Source organism: Polypterus senegalus, chromosome 13, assembly GCF_016835505.1.
Source record: "Polypterus senegalus isolate Bchr_013 chromosome 13, ASM1683550v1, whole genome shotgun sequence".
NCBI classification, from domain to species: domain Eukaryota; kingdom Metazoa; phylum Chordata; class Cladistia; order Polypteriformes; family Polypteridae; genus Polypterus; species Polypterus senegalus.
In genome coordinates, this window is record NC_053166.1 from 36801790 (window position 1) to 36808963 (window position 7174).

The following is a 7174-nucleotide window of genomic DNA, read 5'->3' on the forward strand; positions in this document are numbered from 1 at the left end:
TTCCCCCTAAAATTAGTTTTTCATATGACTTCCCAATTGCACAATGTAAAACTCACTAGAATGAGTTTTGAATTAGAATGGTAAAGCTTTTTGGGGTTGAAAGTAAGGAATATTGCTCTATAAAGCCATGTCACATTAGTGACCTTTCCAATCATAGCCTTCATTTACACAAACTTAGAGCGTTAGAAGCAGTTGGCAGAGTTCACCACCTAATGTGGCAGGCCCAAAAAACGGAGAGCAACTAATGTGTGACTCACTCTGATAAAATTAACGAGGTTTGATTTTCTCTTTAATTGTAGGGATGGCCTCTGTGTGCTGAAGATCAATGAATGTTCATCTGAAAGTACAATACATAGACAAGCGATACTCAGCTCTGGTCCTGGAGATCCACAGTGGGTGCAGGTTTTCATTCAGTTTTTGTCCACACTACCCCAGTGTTTTTAACACTTGAATATGAACATTTTTGAAAATGCTTTTCAGAACCTTAGACTTCTGAAAACACCATCTTGGCATTACAACGTGGATGAGTGAAAATGGTGAGTTTTGAAAACAAAAGTCTCCAATTGCTGCCTGGTTGGTTCATGCTTATTACCTAGCCCTTACCTGATTGGATTCTGCCCATTAGGACATCTCATTCCCAGATTGGTCAACCTTCACAGGAATAAAAAACATATTCCAACATGGTGGACATGAAGGAGTTGCTTTCCATGGCACTTTTTCTGCTGTTTATCTTCATTGATGTGAATTGAGTTTTTTTAGAATTTGAATGCTGCATACACATGCAAAAGGGAAATCATTTACCAGCTGCTATAGTTTTGCAATAAGTCAGGAGGAAGATGGTGTTGCTATCCTTTCAAGGAGTTTTCCTCAGATGCGCATGTGCCCAGTGCAGGTGAACAGCGGCATCATGTACTGTAAGCTTCTGGTCATTTTACTGTGGCCAGAGATACTTTCACAAATGATGTGAAAACACTAGTGTGGACAGAGATTGTTTATGCTTAAAAATTAAATTTTTAAATGGAAACATATAAGGGGTGGCACGGTGGCGCAGTGGTAACGCTACTGCCTCGCAGTTGGGACACCTGGGTTTACTTCCCGGGTCCTCCCTGCATGGAGTTTGCATGTTCTCTCCGTGTCTGTGTAAGTTTCCTCCCACAGTCCAAAGACATGCAGGTTAGGTTCATTGGCGATCCTAAATTGTCCCTAGTGTGTGCTTGGTGTGTGCGGGTGTGCACCCTGAGGTGGGCTGGTGCTCTGCCCAGGGTTTGTTTCCTGCCTGCGCCCTGTGTTGGATGGGATTGGCTCCAGTAGACCTCTGTAGTTAGGATATAGTGGTTTGGATAATAGATGGATGGATGGATGGAAACATATAATAGTATGGATGTGGCCAATAGGCGAAGAATGATAATTCAAACGACATGTGACCTCTGTGTCATGTGACCAGGAGCGGACTGGGTCTCAGAACCGGCCTGGGCATCCATCAACAAGTGAGGTGACGAAGTCGACCTACTCAGCCCATTATGCATCGTAATTTTCTTAAAATGTCACTACTTGCTATGAGCCTATGATATGAACTCTATCTAAACTGTTGCCAAACTTAATCTGTACACTGTTGTTTATACACAACTTAAAACTTGACGACATGCGTAGCAATAAAATTTATGTGCTTTATAACTTTATTTCATCATACTAATCATCGCACAAAACCAGAGAGTAATAAAATGCATAATACATAATCTAAACTAATTGTTAGTACAGAAGATACAAGATATGAGATAAAATAAATTGCAATAATGTATATGCTAACCAAAATGTATTGAAACAGAAATTGGCAAAAGGCAGTTTTGACCACATTTTTTGCTGCAATGTTGTGTACTGACAACTAAAACAACTTGATGACATAATACGGTATATTATATAGGACTATATAAATTGCAGTACCTGACTGATAATGTTTAGTAGTTTAGAAACAGTACATAAAATTTATTTCATGAAACGGCTGGCCCATGAGCAGACCAGAGTCCGTGGCCCACTGGGTATTACCCAAATGCCCTAATGGCCAGTCCGCTCCTGCATGTGACTAGCAATGGGTATAGGGACTATAAACAACATCATCGTGGCTGTAGGATAAGAACATAAGAAACGTAACAAATGACAGGAGACCATTCAGTCCTGTTTGTTTAGCTAATAGCTAAGCTGTCCCAATAACTCACCCAGATTCTTCTTAATGGTTGTCAAGGTTCCTGCTTCAACTCCATGTCTCAGTAGTTTACTCCAGAGTTGCACAATTCTTTGTGTAAAGTGATTCCTAAATGCACTTCCCCTTAACTTCCACTGGTGTCTTTGAATAGGTGACTCAACGTTAAGTTGAAAAACGTCTGCTGCATCTAATTTGTCAATGCCTTTGAGGTTGAATCATCTAAGTCTGTCACAGAAGGACGTGTCCGTAAGTCCTAGGATGTACCCTAGTGCTCTCATCTGCACAGCTTCACGGGCTGCTATGTCTTCCTTGTGCCATCTAAATAATAGTGACCGTAGTAAAAGAAATGGCATCTGGAAGACATCACCAGGAACACAATACAGAAAATAATAAATAATAAGAAACATGTCCCAAAACTTAAAAAAACAGATACTTGTACTGGGCACAAAAAATAAGATTCATAACAATAAAATTATTAAGAAATCAGGCAATAGTAATTAAAGAATAATACAATCCAGAAGGAACTAACATGAAATACAAACAAATTCTTAAAATAATAAGAAAGGACACAAGTAAAAAGAAGCCGGGATAAAAGGTCGGTCATATCAAGACAGATAAGCTTTTAGGTCTCAAAAATTTCAGTGTGCCAGAAGATAAATTGGTGAGAATTACATTAATGTCCGTCTACAGCCCCCTCTCATGGTCTGGGGGAGCATCTTAACTAATAATGGAGGGCAGGGGTCGGCAAAGCCAGTCGTGGAAGGCCGAAGTAGCTGCAGATTTTTGTACCAATCCAACTTCTTGATGAGAAGTCAATTATTGCTGTTGAAGCACTTACTGATTAATTAACATTATTAGGCTTCATTGGCGTTGTCTCACTTGTTAAGATCCCCCACCCTTAATTGCTTATTTCAGTTTTAAACAGCTGCATTCACCATTGATAATTGCTCCTTATTAGCAATAAGGTGCAAATGACATCAAAATCAATTGAAGGATGACTGATGAGAATTATAAAAGGACGCCGATTTATTATGTTGAAAACAACTTATCGGTAAAATGTAATCCATTAGTGTGGTAAAACCCTCAAACATAATGAGGACCTTCATGGAGCAGAAGTCTGCAGATGGGACACCAACAGTATTAGGCCCCAATATCAGCAAAGCGGGATCAGTTAGACAGGGAAAAGAGCCAAAAGCAACCCAAGACGTAACTATTTGATTTGCTCGCTTCTGTCTTCTGACCGTGGCCTTCCACAGGTTTATTTTCTCCAATGGCCCATCATTGGGATTTTTTTGTTTTCCTCTCCGTGTCAGCTGGTCAACTAATCACATCCAGGAATAAAAAAAAAAACTCCATCTACATCTTAAATCAACCAAAACCACTATGGACTCTTTTATTTGCTTTTGCATCTTTTCATTTACTTTAATAACATCAAACTGTTAATACTCAATGGGTTGCCACATACATATGCCTAGGTAAAATTTAGATATTTTATATACAGTATATATATTAATTAGATCTGATTGTTCCACTGTTAACCTTAATGTATAAATATTTTATTTAGAAATTAACTTGTAAAAGTGAATGTTTGTTTTGCACTTCAGAGGCTAAATTTTGCTTAACAATTAATTTTGTATTTAGTATACTTACATTTATTAGATACCAGTAATGGTGCAATGCACGATAATGTGCAGTGAATACACTTGACTCAAGCCTTCATAGTTTTCATCCTCTTTCTCTGTGCGTTTAGCATTCATTTTCTCAGAGGCTGATGTGCTTGCTGCTTCCTGAGCAGCTCTTCTCTTCTTTCGTCAACATCTTCTCGTGTTAAAACTGGTTAAGTCAGTGTTTGTGTTGCAATTACTTAGTACGTTTTCTTTAATTTTTCACTTAAACTGGCACTTAAGTCTTCAAGAATGATTTGAGATATTAAGAGGTAGGGGAAGTGACAGTGAAGATGGTAGGGATGAGAACAGCGCCCATACGCATGCACCACAAGGCCACCTGCTGCACACTGACGAGAGTTGATTCTACAATAAAATAAAATGAAAATAAAAAGAGGAATAACCTTAGAGGTCAATCATCACCCCGAACGTGGATAGTAGACGTCACGTAGTATTTGTGTACCAAATTTCAGGTCAATAGTGATTTAAAATCCTGAACAGCCATGGTAGCGTATTATATATAAAGATCATCCTAGTATTACATAACGATAATAATCCAAGTAAATGTGGTATATCTTTGTTTTTGTTGATTAATCTGTGGAAAGCACCTTGAGTTGCGTGTAAATGCATAAGGTGCCATATAAATAGTTATTATTAGTCAAAAGAAGAGTCAGTGTGTGGCAAATCCTGCAAGACTCCTGGAAGAATTTACAACAGGAATACCTGGAAAAATCAGTCAGCAGTGGACCAAAGCATTTGAATTTCAAGGAAGGCCACGCAAAATTCTGACTTGATTTCAAAATGCTAGACGTTCTCATTACTTTTTAGTGTATGAATGTTTATCCATCCATCCATTTTCTAACCCGCTGAATCCGAACACAGGGTCACGGGGGTCTGCTGGAGCCAATCCCAGCCAACACAGGGCACAAGGCAGGAAACAATCCCGGGCAGGGTGCCAACCCACCGCAGGAATGTTTATTCTAATGTTATATAGTATTTTTATTAGTAAATCACATTTACACCCCAGATAGTTAGCTTTAAAAATCCTTCATTGGGTAGATTAAGACTTTAGGGTAGTAGTGTATCCTAAAGTCTAGCTGACAGTAAAGCATTAATTAAACTGAAGTGCATACTGAAAGGTGGCCTATTACCTCAAGCCTGTCTGATAACAAACGATTTTAGATAAACTTGGCTTATTTTCCCCTCTTAATCGATTTTAAGACCCACCTTTATGAATTTTGTCTACAGTAAGACACCTCAGCCCTTACCGCTCCACACCTTTTGGCAGAGCTCAATTTTTTCTTTTTTTCATTTTTTTTAATGGTTAATTCTGCTCTTTGAAATCCCAGCAGTGCACAGAAAGCACAAAAGCAATAAATACAATCAGCACTTGACCCGCTGAGGGCCGGTTCTTGGATATTTTAGGCAGTAACTTGACACTTGTCGGGGTGTAGTAAGGTACTTTTGGAGCACAGATGGCCCTTGATAAGCCACTTTCAATGCCTCATATTCTCCTAAAGCACCTTAGCAAGACGGGGTTAATATTGCACTGCTTTTGAATGTTCACACCGTTTAGGTTCCCACCAAATGCTCAAAATCCCTGGATCCTTAGTGAACTTTATACTCTTTTTAAAACAAGCATATTGTGGCATACCTTCCTCCTGGCAGCCAGATGGTACGTATGATTGGCATACAGGGTTTATTAGAGCAGGTAAAGAGCTTTCTTATATGAATAGTAATAACACAACCTGTTTAACACGGTTACTTTTCTTGTCGGAAAGCAATAGTTTGCTATTCATAAAACTGAGAAGTGGAATTCCCCTCACATCCCCAAAGAGGTACAGATTAGTTAGAATAATGCCTGTGAGTGTAAGGGGACCCTTTCGTTGTCTGGTGGTCTGTCCAGGGCTGTTTCCTGCTTACCTCCAGTTCCATTAGGATTGGCTCCTTTCACCTTTGAACTTGGACTGGATTAGGCAGGTTTGAAAAAAGTAAGTATACCCCATGAAATCTTTTCTTTTTTAACATATGTGGGCATATCAAGATTTGATCTTCTTCTAAACTATATCTTTAGAAAAAAGTGAAGTAAAAAAAAAAAAAAAAATCTGAATTAACAAGAATGTATATATAATGAGAAATGAAGAGATATGTCATTTCTGTCTGTGGAAAAATTAAGTCCACCTTTGGCTCTAATAGCTGGTATTCCCCCCTCTAGTTTGTATTGTGACCAAAAAGGGGCCCCCTAGAGCCCCAGACTCCAAACACAAATGCACCCACGCAGTCAAGCATACAAATAAAGTGACTTTTATTATACAAGAGTACCCTTTGTAGCTTCTTTCTTCAAAGTACAAAATGATTGCGTGAACAAACTCAAATTCTGTCCACACTCCTCTGGGCATGTGTCATCCTCCTCCACCAGATTCCTGCTCAACTGGATGAGGTCAAGCAGCTTCTTTTATGTTGGATATTATATTGGGAGTATTCCCAGTGATGTAGCACTGAATGGCAGAAGTCCCACAAAACAGGGAGATCTTCTTCCTGTAGCGCCATCTGGCGGCACCCAAGGACCCTAAAAGTACTATGAATCTCATGGATCCTTGCTGGTGCCCTCACTGGGGCCATGCCAGCGGAGCACTGGGGAAGGAACTGCTCTTGACAGACAACCTCCCCCAGTCCACCCATTATCTATCTATCTATCTATCTATCTATCTATCTATCTATCTATCTATCTATCTATCTATCTATCTATCTATCTATCTATCTATCTATCTATCTATCTATCTATTATATAGTGCCTTACATACATATCTATCTATCTATCTATCTATCTATCTATCTATCTATCTATCTATCTATCTATCTATCTAATTGTTCACCCCAAGAGGGATAATAACCAAGCAACATCCCGACTGGGTTACACCTCCATTTATAGTGTCCATCCATTATGGCTTCCTGTCCAGGTCAGGAATCACTCCTCATCCCAGTCAGGGTGCCAGTTCATCCCTTAGGGCACTTGCAGTGTTTCCTACAAATGTTGAGCAGGCTCTGACATCAACTGGCAGAACGTTTTTCCCACTCCTCCATGCAGAATTCTTTCAGTTGTGTGATGTTTGCCCATTAAAATCACAGCAAATCAATGGTATTCAGATATGAACTTCCTCCTGAACATTCCAAAACCCTCCATTTCTTGCTTTCAACAGTTCCTAGCTGGGTTTACTAGCATGTTTAGAGTCATTGTCATGTTGCAAGGTACACTTTTAGTCTTCTGACAGCTGGTCTCAGATTATCTCAAGCACCCTCTGGTAAAATG